Consider the following 12,681-nt stretch of genomic DNA (forward strand, 5'->3'; position numbering starts at 1 on the left):
GCTGAAGATTTAACACTACTTCCTAAATCAGCATTAACAGTCACTTCAAACAAATATACCTGTAAGATATACATATACACATCCAGATAAATCTGAGCACAGACACACATCATTCTCAGGATGAAAACAGAAGATGTCTTCTTTTAGAATGAAAGTTTGTAGAACATATTTTTTTTGCCAATAACACAAAGTTGATTTTGAGATATTAATATTTTTTTAACCTGTAGATTTCAGAGCAACATAGCGTAGACTGATCATGTTTGTCCAAATCTTTATGGCCAAAGATATTTACAGAGAGTCCTCTTGAACTGTTGACAGAAATTATATAGCTTAACTTCCACAAATAGGAAAATGGATCAGCCAATAACTGTTTTCTGTGAAACTATAAACTCATTCATACACGTAAGATATTAATTAGCAGACGCTGGTGCATGGAAATGCCAGAACTGACCAGTCTGTAAAGCCAAACAGCAAAATAAGCCACAGCACCTAAAATTGTTTCTTCAATTCATGCACTTTATTCTTCTCCACCCAAAAGACATACCCTTTTTTCTAAGTGACTGCCTTTTTGTCAGATTCCAAAGTAGGCCCTTCAGCCTCAAGCTTGCTTTGTCCACCAGCCTCTAATTATGATGTGAAAGAAGAAATAAAGCAGAGAAAATGAGTAATTTGATCACAAGTTCCAAAACCTAACAGCTTCCACAGTTAGTGCCAATATTTCTTCAGAAAGTCATAATTTTATACATAGCAAATACTAATAATTTTGAATTCTATAAGCACTAAAGAAAATATTTTCTACTCAAAACACTGCAGTTAAGCCTCCCAAACAAACTGTGGGGGACTATAGGTGTTACAGAGCTAGAATATAGGGAAATATATCAATTTTTATATGGCTACAAGCAGCAAACACTTTACGAAAGCCAAAACAAAAACTTGAGGTCATGCTCAGAACTCAAAAACCTTAAATGTTATGTAACAAAAAGCACAAAGCTCAAGAGAGTTGCTCATCTGAAAAATATGAAAAAACCCCTTTCAAAACAACATATTTATTCCAACACATCTTAGAGAGGCAGAAGAGACCATGTTCCTTCTATCTGCACATTGTGTACAGCTTTTCCAAAAGGAAATATTTATCCCAGCTCCTGGCACATGCTGTGAAACAGTGCAGACACAGTAGGGTCACACCAATTAGCAAAGCAGCATTCAGAAAGATACTTATCATTAAATGCCTTCACTTTCCTCTCTCATGGTAAAAATAAAGGTGGCAGACTTGTATTTCAATATTTTTCCCTTATCTAAAGGCCAGATTTCTGATTTTTCAGGTGCTGCACAATTAACTTTGAGATTCACATCCCTTTTGTTCTCTGCATATTCTGTTCTTAAATGGCACCATCATGGACACTCAAGGACATGGAAGTGGTGATTTCATGTGGTGTATAGCAGGTGTATATAGAAGGCACCTCAGGAAGATATGATTATCCATTCTCCTACTTCTTAACATCTCAGAATACAAACTGAGTCTAGTTAATCTCTCAAATTAATGAATAGTGTCCTTTTGTGGTGTGACAGCTCTTCTTTCTAAACTCCATCCTAAACCCACTGCCAAGAAAACAATAAACACGTTCAGGAAAAACTTCCAGGTGCAGACTGATGACTGCAAGTCTCATCTCTGAGACAGCAAATCCCTTCCCACTGGTCCAAGGAAGGATCCAGGAGCTGCCCAGGTTTTGAGCTGTCCTCTGGCTGTCATTTTTCAGATCTTTGTAGCAGATAATGCCACTGGGGCAAATATTTACTGTGCATCATCCAATGAACATTTACATGTCTGATACACATTTACCTTGCTGCAGAACAATAACTCCAAGAAGTCGTGTAAAAATCGAGATGGAAAAGAAACCTTGACCCATGTGGCAAAGCCAATTAAATTAAAAAGTAGCTGAAATCTATGGACTTAAAATCCCTTAAGTTAGAGACATTTGTAAACTGGCAGGTGAATGCCAAATAAAAATGACAAAAAAAAACCCCCCCGCCTGCTATTGCCTCATGTTCACCACGGGAAAGAAACAAAGTTTTTAAATTATAACTGTTCCCATATCATTTGAAACACCAGCTTGAATGGACAAGCACCTCACTCATTACCAGCAACAGAAAGCCAAGAAGCCACATCCATCTGCTCCAGAGAGACTGAGGATGAGGCTGTGCTCCTCTACAGTGTCTACACTAATGACAATGCTATTGTTTTTGGAAAAGCAGAGCTTACCTTTGTTTAGAAACAGATACTGATTTTCCATTATTTTACTTGTTCAGTAATTTTTTATCCACAGCTCAGGTATTTGCATCCAGCACAGTCACTGCAACTATGAACTGAATACTGGCTGCTTATTTTTCCAATATATCTTCAAAATTTTATTGTGATTACTTGACTGAAAAAGTACACCAGCTCTTTTGGTCAGTAGAACACACAAAAAAATTTAGTGTTATCCATGCAATACAATTTAGTGATTATTGGCTGAATTTATAACCCACTCAGTAAGCAGTGCTTGCCACTGAAGACAACTATATTCATTATATGGATTCATATTTCCTCCTGTATTCTACAGCTTTCATTCCATTTGGGTGTTTAAAAACTTTTTAATGAAAGCATCCAAAGTCAGCTTTCTATGTAGACAGACCAGTATTTAATATGCAAAGAACTGCAGGAACTGAACTCTAGGGGAAAAAAACCAATTATCTAACATTTGATATATTAAATTTAATTTCCATTCATTTAAATGTTGTTGCTTTGGTATATCACCTGTTTACTGTTATTTCCCCCAAGAATTATTAGTGTATGTATGAAACTTCCAACTGCCCCGGCAGTTGTGTCGGAATACATTAGAAAATACCTTTATTCCACAGCATTTCCACCATCCCCTCTGGGGGGGGCTGAGCAGAACCCCCTGATAACCTGAGCTGGTTATCTTTTTCAACATGTTTCTATACAACACTGTTTCTCACTCTGCAAATTTGGCTTCAAAAGGTCTGTCTGTTGCTATCTCCATTGTTCAGGGATAGCTCTGTTGATTTACACTGATAAACGAAGATAATTTACAACCATAAGCAATGAAGTCAATCTGCAAAGGACAGAGTAGGAAAAAGCCTGCAATGTTATCACCATTATGTACTAGAGAGAAAAATTACAGCCTTGTGGAAAAAAAAGAGATGAGGAGTGAGAACTGGGCACCTTTTTTTATGCACCACTTCTTGCTGTTTACAACATTATGCAATCCAGTATGATTTGCAATTGTGTATGTAAAGAATGTATTTACTGAATGCCCTTCTGATGCTGATGGCAATACCCATCAGTAAGGGACCTGATTCAGCTTCTCTCTTTGAAAGCAACAAACAATCAAACACTTCCCATACTCCAACAAGCAGAACAACAGAGAATTATGCAGAACACAGGAGAACTCACCACGACTAAAGCTCCAGTGAGGCTGAGGAATCTCCATCTAAACCACTCTGCAATCTCACCTTAATGCTGTCGCGGGAGGTTTTTCATGGCAACTGTTACTAACAGTGTCTCTCTATCAATTGCTAAAAACAGGTACTTTATGTAGCAGAGTGCAACACTCCTCCTGATGCACCAGTTACTAATCAACTTGCCTAAAAGAACCACCTTTGGAAGAGATTTGCTGCTGCTCTGAGAAGATAAGTGGGTTAACTTGTAAGGAACCATGACCCAGCAGCTGCCTGCCAACAGGTTCATGGAGCAAGATGCCAATTAGGATACGGCAGTCAGAACTGACACAGCTCACAGGGTAAATGAAATACAGGGGAAGCTCTGAGCTCTGCTTGTGCTGACATTTTCTCTCACAGGGATGCTGCCTTTGCTGCATGAGAAATACTTACCAGGCAAAATTCAGAGGCACAGGAGCCTCAGAGAGCTTTGCCCTAACACGCCTTCGTTTTCTGCGCTTCCCAAGCAATCTTCTCTAGCCAAAAATACTGTTCTTTAAATCTGAATCTGCCTCACTTCAAGGCCTGCAGTAATACTTCCAAATTTTTCTTACAATTGAAAGGTACGTTACTGACAGCTTCGTTAGCAGCAGAACAGGCTTGAGACCTCCTTGCTAATAATATGCTAGTCCAAATTTAAAAAATAAATCACAATATGATAATACAATTTTATATATGCAAAGCTCTAAAATAGTCAGCATTTCTGGGATGAATGTATGTTTAACACCAAGTTCAGTGAATTGTTCCACTGACTACAACAAACCACAGGCTGTTGCACAATCACAGCATGTAACTACTCACATTGGGAGCTTTCATGTGCCCCTCACTCTCTACATCTTTACTGTGAGCTGTCTCCCTGCTTCTGAAAATTGAGAATGTCCATGGTTTACAGAACAAAACTCATTAAATAAACTATCTTCTCCAAAGATCATTCCAAATGGCAGGAGTCACACTCCTTAACCATATAGTTACAGACTTAAAAGTCTGAAACTGGGGAATATTGTGCAACCTGTTTTTAAGGAAAACTACCCAATCTAGATGAGAGAAGGCCCAGAAGGACAATTAGCAAGGTTTAAAGCAAATGGAAAAACAATTACACAACATGACTTACTCCCCCGTGGAAAACTCCTGGACTAATATTTATTCTCCCTGAGCTTGTATATATTTGCATTAAACTTCAAAGTTTATTAAAGCAATATTGATGTAATTTTGAGCCTTTACAGAGGGAATCAGTGATTTTACAGGATTCCAAACAGGCTAAGAGAGCACTCTGCAGAAGACTATTGGGGGCTGAAACAGGGTAGAGAGAAAGGCAGAACTGGGGTGGGGGCAGGGGAAAGGTGCTAAAAGACTTAACAGTTACCCAAGGACAGCTTCAGCTCCAGAGCCATTGAAATTTTAAGTGTCTCTATTACCTTCAGACACGCAAGCTTCTAAATTTCCTGGCCACTTTGGGGGAAGATCACATATTTTTAAAACCATTCTTCCCTCTTCTTGCTGCATGACAAAAAGCCCCCAGAAAGGACACCAACAAGTATAAAAGCAGAATAGTGATACTCACTAAGAGGAAATTTGGCAGCTGAGACAACAATAAGAGCATCTGTGATATGTACAGAGACTTACACTATGAGGGAATATACATGTAGTCAGTGTGGAAGGATGTCTATATTTGTTCATGTTTATAGCGTAAGATTTAAATGTATTTTAAATGTGTTTGAAGGCTTTTCTGACAGCAAGACCCCCGGAGCTGGGAGACTGGATATAAATATATACATGCAGAATTTACATCTCCTGTATTACAGACTGTCTTCCTCCTCTGGTGAGCTTTGTAGAGAGGCCTGTATAAATACAGGCATGCATCCAAGAAGGAACATTTTAGGATTGAGATCAGTTTTACAAAAACATGGAAGGTCAAACTGTGAACACTAAACAGCTTCCTACAGAACCTCTATCCAACAATACAATAACCCAAATCTGTTTGAACACCAATAACACTGCATTTGGCAAATTCTGTGCTAGTAGCAGTATTTTCTGAAATAGCACTAACTTTATCAAGTCAATGATCTTACTTTTTAGCACCACACTGAACTGGCATCTCAGACAAGATGTTACTAAAACAAGTATTGCTAGAAGCCTACAATGTTTAGCCTGGCATGATTTTTATCCATTTGTTTACTGTGATTTCAAAGACTTTGCTAAAAATGCCTCCTGCAGTCAACAGTGACTGCATTAAGACAGTTGAGCATTTCTCAGCATTTATGTTTAAGTGCATACAAGGCTTTGTAAACTGAAATATTACGCTTACATAAAATGTGGGAGAAAGTCTACACATGGAAAGACTTTAAAATGCCTTTCCCAGATAAGATTTGTAATTTTTTGTAGTTTATATGGATAAAACAGGTTTCCCCTCATGTTGAGCATTTAATGGGGAAATTAATAATTCCCTGCTCTAAAAGCTATCAACCAAGGAAAAGACTCCTAAGCAAGCACCACGAATTCTGAAGGCATTTTGAGGTTCAGATAACAAATTAATGTTCTTAAATACATTTTACATATCATATTTACCCATCTTTTAAACACAAACATAGCTGTTTGGTGATCAAAATGCAGATGTTCAATAAACATCACCATAATCCTACTGTGACTATAATTAATGAAAAAGCATCTCAGTTAAGGCCAGGCCCACACAGAGCAGGCATGGGTGGCAAGCCTGCTAAGGGACCTACTATTTGAAGATTTTTCCAAGGACTCACACAAAAAGGATTGTCAGGGTAACAATCTTCCCCAGAATCAAAGACTTAAAAAAGGAAATCCATTACGGATTGATTACAAAACACTTCTCCAAGTGGTGTGGTTGTCCTCATCCGGCACAGCAATATGTGATTACTAGAAGATAAATGATGAATGAGGCTCCCAAGGATTCTGAAATTCTGTTGTTCTTGTCATCTGAACAGACAAACCCAAAAACATTTGTGGTAAAGCCATTTTGTAACTTGGCGAGTTACCCAGTGGTAACTTTTGTAATAGATCATGGGCTCCCAAAAGAAATTCAGTTTCAAGAAGGTGACCTCAGAGTTACACCCACTGTGTAGTTTTCCTCTGTCCACATTTTGAACTATCAGGCAATCTCAAATCAACTCAGTCCACTTAGAGATATGAGGAAAGAAATTGTTTGAGTCACTCAGATACTTATCTATCTCAGGAAAGAGGAAGACAGAGAATTTCTTACATGGTTGATAATTTCTGCTTATGATTTGGAAAACACAAAGCCCACAACACTAAACCACAATTTATGGAAATTGCAGCTCAAATATTGGACAACTAATTAGAATTGTTAGCAAGTAAAAACAAGTCATTTATCCTTGTCATTGACATCGCAGAAATTCTAAAGCTGTCACATTCTCCTCAGTGTACACTGTTGACTTGCTCCACTTTACACCCTCCTTTGAAATAGTGAAAGTCAACTAGCAACTCTTATTCCAGTTTGCAGCCTGTATTTTTCCACTCTAGATTTAAAACTGTATGGTAATGGAAATTCTGCATTATTGTGCTGATCCATATGAAACAATGGAATAATTTCAGCCTTAGGCCAATGTAAATCCCAGTGCAACTCCTGGTCCTTACACAGAGGTCCTGTGTGGGAGCACAGGAAGGTGGGAAGACTGGTAATGCCATGAAAGGCTCTGCAGACAAGGTTCTTGCACCAGCCTGTCACAACTGATACACTCACAGAACGTGGCTCCATCCACCCCTCTGGGTATCAGCATGGAGAATCCAAAGCCTTTTCCCATGGCTACACATCTCCTTCTCCAAAATCCATATTACTTCACATACACAGAGAATGGAATTTCCCTCAGTGGTGATTTTTGGCTGCCACTAACAGCCAGTAAATGCTACATATGGCTGCAAATAAGTTGACATTATTTCTCTGAACTTTGCTTCAACTACCAAACCAAAACATATTTTACAGGTTATTATTTTTATACTCAAAATAGGTTAAAAACACCTGGAGGTGTTAATAGCAGAAAGATAAGAAAGTTACATTTTCAGTTTCCCTGTCAGGTGCTTTCTTTACAATCTCTTTTCACGTCACAAGTATTCCACAGCTCTCAGCGCTTTTCACCAGTGCAGCACAATCTCCTCGTCATAGCCGAGGCATTTGCATTTCAATGCCCTGCCCGTACCCGAATGTCAGCTCTGACACACCGACTACACGGGAGGGAGCAGCTCGGCAGGATTCCTCGGGAGCTGCAGCAGCACAGGAAGTGGGAACAGTGTGGAAGCTGGCAGGAGACAGACCTCATCTCGGAGCCGTACCTAGCAATCCCAGGGTGGACCTGTGGGGATCTCTTTTCAGGGGCTGGGCAAGAGAGGGTCCAACAGCCTTACATACAAGGAAAAAAAAAAGAGAAAGGACTATTAACACCACCTGAAATCCAATCTCATCAGAAAGCAGTCAGAACAAGAGAAGCAGTGACAAGGAGAAAAGCTGCAGATCCCTTCAGAGAAAGGGGCACAGAAAACATGGGCAGGGATGGGATAATCTAGTTCTAAACTGGGATGAAGGGCAGCTGGAGGGAAAAGGGAGCCTGAGAGCAAAGACTAAACAGGAAAAGGGAAAAGGAGACACACAGGAGTGGAAATTCAGAAACAAGGTAGAGAAAACATGTTACAACTTGTTAACTTAGAGTAAGCTTTTCTTGTACATATTTTTCCTAGCATTATACAGAAGGTTAACAGTAATTGCCAGTGCCCATGACCCTAATCAATGCCTTGCAATAGTTATCCTAGTATTTTACTATTCTGTTTCGGCAAAAGAAAAAAAAATAAAATCAGCATTTAGGAGTCATTTAGCCAAATAGTATTCCCCCTTTATTTTTCTTTAAATGACTGATTCCAACCAATTCCTTTACTTGTAAAGCCAACAGAAAAGAAAACATGTTTTGGTAAACATGCCTGCAAGTGGATTTCCTAAAGAGCTAAAAAGTCAGAAACACAAATTACCCAAGAAGGTGAAATGGTATTTTGCCTCCTTGCTCTCTCTTTCACGGAAACAACCATAGGTTTTGTGGATACATAGGGAATGCTGTTCCTTCAACTAGCTCTATGTTTCCTTACATGTAAGTTCTAAAATAGAAGGAAACGCAAATGTTGCATCCATTATGAGCTGCAGCTGGGCGAAAGTGCCTACCAGCAGCAAGGCCAGGCAGGAAAGTCTGCTGGCTCCTTGCTCTGCAGCTGATACCTCCTGCCCAGGTTCAGGAAACATCCCCTACCTGCCACTGCTAGCCAGGTGAGGAAGGTGTGCTTTAGCCAAACAGATCTATCCAAAAAGGTAATTTAGGAAGTCTGTGAATTAAGTTATCTACATGGGATATCCTAACAATAAGGTAAAGCCATCAAGAAATGAATGCATAAGATTAATCATGGAAAGTTACTCATGGAAAAACTGGTAATTCCTTCTTGCATAGTTCTATATTTTAGAGAACACAAAATGAGGTTTTCCTGAAAACACACTGAGCAGTAACTCTGCCAGGAAGATGCTTCATCTGGATAAAACATCTTAGCTACTTTACAGACACAATCTTTTAAACGAGTATGAAACTAGATTAAGAACTCTAACTAGTCCAAACGACCAAAATCTCCACAAGTATTTGCTGCTCTTCCTACACCCCTGGATTCAGCCTGTTTAGATGGGGTTGTAAGTCAAACAAAAGTCACACAGAAGTAAGTACAACTAGTTTATCATGAAGGTAGATGTTCAGCTGGCAATTTTAAACAAGTTAAAGTAAACTTTCTAACTACAGAACCTAATTATTGGAATTCCATAAAGTCTTGGTTCCTAAAACAACTGCGTGTTCTTTCCTTCCTGCCCGTATATCTCTGTATATTATTCTTCCTGTAAATATCCAAGAATAAAGTGCTTTAGCAGACATTAGACAGCCTTCAAGCCACAACGCGTAAGGAGAAAAACTTTGGAGGCACTTATGATGTGATTAAAGAAGAATGAAATCCAAGCTCTGCAAAAGTAAATGGCAAAGACCTAAAGTAAACAGAAATTATGTTCTCTGAGCAGGACCTCCTATTAAATTCGAGGTCAGAGATCCACCAGACAATGCTCCCCCTCGCCCCTATGCTCACCGCGGAGCAGCCTGGCCATTCTGCATCAGATATCAGCTGCTCCACAAGTAACCGACCGCTGCAAAGTATTCACATGGTTTCACTTGCTGTCCCAGCGCAAATCCCAGCCTTCCCAGTCCGCCCTCAACTTCACCCGCAATAAAAACTCACAAACAGACCGACCCACCTACAAGTCCAGAATAACCTTCGAGAGAAAAAGAAGGACCGAGAGAAGGACGGAATGCAGCTACACACGTACACGCTAACACGTAAAGGCTTTCAAGTCATTAATTGGCAGTAAAAGCAGAGCACGGGCAGAGCCCCGGCAGGGACAGCATCCACCTGGCACCCACAGCGGCTTTATTCCGGGAAATTCCTCGAAGGTGTCAGCGCGGCGGCAGGCACTCCCAGCAGGGCGCGGGATCGCGCCGCACGCTGCCAGCCGCGCTGCAGGCTCGGGGAGCGCCCGGGGCTGCCGGCGAACAGCCGGGGGCCCAGCACGGCGGCCGGGGGCGAGGGCGCCACAGGGCCCCGCCGCGGCTGCCGGCGCCAGACGGGCTCTGCGGGCGCCGCTGCGACCGGGACCGCGGCGGGGCGAGGGGAGCCGGGGGGACCCTAGGGGAGAGAGGGACGGGCAGGCGGAGGCTGCACCCCTCCGGCCCCACATCCCGCCGGGGCCCCGCTCGCTGCCCGGCTCGCTGCCCCCGCCCGCGGCCCCGCTGAGGAAAGCCGCCCGCCGCCGCCCCCCGGCCTCCCCTCACGGCGTGAGGAGCCGTCACCCCCTTCCGCCCCTCACCTGGCAGGGGCTCCCCAGCCCCGCGACGCCTCCCGCAGGAGGGGTGGCTGCGCGCAGGAGGCTCCGTGCGGCTCGGGCTGCGGCTCTGCGGCTCCCGCCGGGCCCCGGCGAGGACGCGGCTCCCGGGACGGGGCTGCGACCGCCGCGCCCGCGCGCAACAACCAACTCCGGGCGCCGCCCCCCGCGCGCGCACGGCGGAGGGAAGCCCCGCCCCTCGCAGCCCATTGGCTGCGGAAGGCGAGGGGGCGTGGCGCCACCGCGGGGCGGTGCGAGGCCCTCGGGCGAGCGGGGGAGCCGCTGGGGGAAGACTACAACTCCCGGCGTGCCCCGCGCGCGGCCCTTTAAAAGCGGGCGGTAGGTCTCGCGCTCTCTCTCAAGTGGTACAATGTGTGCTTCCGTCCGCCGAGGTAAAGTAGTCCCGGTGCGTGGTTTGAGCACCAGCCCCGCGCGGGGCGCTGAGGGGAGTGGGACGGCGGGCTCTGAACCGGGAGTGCTTCCGGCTCGGCTGGGCCTGCTCCCGAGGGGATCCACTGGGGGAGGCGAGAGGGCCGCGCTGAGGCGGGAGCGGAGGGATCCGAGTAGGCGGGGCTGTAAGGAGGCCGTGCGCGTGAGGGAGGCTCGGCGGCTGCGCGGGCTGTGGGGACCCGGCTGAGGGGACGCGGCTAGCCCCGGGCACCCCCGGCTAGCCCCGGGCACCCCCGGCTAGCCCCGGCCCTGCGCGAGAGCCGCCGCCGGCAGGTCAGTGGGGACGGCCGCGGGCCCTGGACCTCTCCTCGCCCGCGGCGGGCAAGGAGTCGGCGGGCGGCTGTGGGTGCTGTGGCCCGCCCGTGAGGGGGGCTGGGGGAGCCGCCGGAGCTCACGGCGTGTGAGGGGGAAGAACTGGGTGAGGGTCTAAGTGCTTGGCTTTCTGTGTTGTCCCTTATATATCTTTACACGGTTCCCCAAAGCGACGATAGTTTGTGGCTCCTTAATTCTATTTATTTATCCTTTCATTATATCCCCTCAATGTTCCCTTGTCAAGCAGGTGATTTATCATAGCGTGGTTTTCTTTTACTTCTCTCCAGGTTTCCACATTCAGTTGCCTGTTCCTGGGGCACTAAAGTCTCTCATTTCGAGGTGGCAAATAAAAAGCGCCGACCCTGGGCTCGAAAACACCGGAGCCACGTGCCTTGCGAGGCGCCATTCATTCCAGCGCTGGAAAACCAGCGCTGGAGTGGAAAGGAGGAAGGGCAGGGCAAATATAAATAACTGAGCTTCTGCTCTCTGGAGGAGTGGCCTCCAAGTTTTTTGGCTCCCCATTCCTGTCAATAAAGAATAGTTTTTGTCACACACCTCTCGTATATGTAAATTATTAAGTGTTTATCGATTATGTACAGGTTCTACTGTATTGATATATACATTAGAAGACACAATCAGACATAGAAATTTAAAAAGTGTAAGACAAAAATGAGATAGACACTGTTTTAAAACATTATTTCTTAAAGCTGCAAAAAAAAGTGTTTTTCTACCCCTCAGTGAATTGTCATGCATTTGACTCCTTTGAGAGACCACTTTTATAGCACATGTATGTTATTCTGAAATGATAATTCTTAAATTCTTAAGAATATAAACATAACCAGCTGCTAAAAACAAAGAGTTCGTTTTCAAAGCTTTTTTGTTGTTGTTTTTAATCTAGGCCATATGTGTAGGGGCACAACCTATTGTGAAATGATAGTGAAATGCTGTTTTAACTTGCATAATTTTTTCTTCCACCTGTATCATATGCATGTTAGAAGGGATGAAATATTCACTATTTCTAGCATTTTATCACTTGGTGGCAAATACTGTAACTTCAGAATTCAGGAAATTGAGGGAAAGTGCTAAATTTTTTTTCTTCTCTGTAGAAATCTACCATTAATTCATATAGAAATTGAGATTATTAAGGGGATCTGGGTTTACAAATGATGTCTAAAGCAGAGTATTTGGATTCATCTTTAAAATCCTAAATTAGCTTTTGTATAGGATCCCAGCAGTTTTCCGAATAGAAAAATGGGAGATTGTGTGATCTGACCAAAGTGTTTCTGTTTTGGTCATATATTGAATGTTTCTTCCTTTGGTTGCCCATGGTGTGGCACATAGAGAGTAAGGTGACAGGTGCACCTTTTATGGCTCAGGAAAGGGAGAAGAGAGTCATGTTTCTTAGTGATCTTTCTTTAGTACCTGAGGGTAGGGTCTAGCTGCTGTGTGTACCCAACTGTAACAATTTCTGCTACTTTGCAATGAAGCAC

General features: G+C 43.4%; 2 protein-coding genes across 9 annotated transcripts in view; one reads left to right on the top strand and one right to left on the bottom strand.

Annotated features, from left to right (window-relative positions):
• Positions 1–10,576, bottom strand: part of PEAK1 (pseudopodium enriched atypical kinase 1) — a 109,728-nt gene extending 99,152 nt beyond the window's left edge. For 3 of the 4 annotated variants that reach the window (XM_085070961.1, XM_085070959.1, XM_085070960.1), the window contains exon 1: positions 10,415–10,576. The gene's annotated coding sequence lies outside the window, so the exon portion shown is untranslated. The remainder of the gene's footprint in view (positions 1–10,414) is intronic. The other variant, XM_085070962.1, reaches the window with a different exon arrangement.
• A 145-nt stretch (positions 10,577–10,721) lies between these two features.
• HMG20A (high mobility group 20A) overlaps positions 10,722–12,681 on the top strand; it is a 38,972-nt gene continuing 37,012 nt past the window's right edge. The window contains exon 1 of one of the 5 annotated variants that reach the window (XM_085070967.1): positions 10,722–10,821. The gene's annotated coding sequence lies outside the window, so the exon portion shown is untranslated. Of the gene's footprint in view, positions 10,822–11,033; positions 11,298–12,681 lie in introns of those variants that run through there. The other 4 variants (XM_085070969.1, XM_085070966.1, XM_085070965.1 and 1 more) reach the window with 4 other exon arrangements.

This window comes from Lichenostomus cassidix, chromosome 10 (assembly GCF_008360975.1).
Source record: "Lichenostomus cassidix isolate B80296 chromosome 10, HeHo_3.0, whole genome shotgun sequence".
NCBI lineage: Eukaryota > Metazoa > Chordata > Aves > Passeriformes > Meliphagidae > Lichenostomus > Lichenostomus cassidix.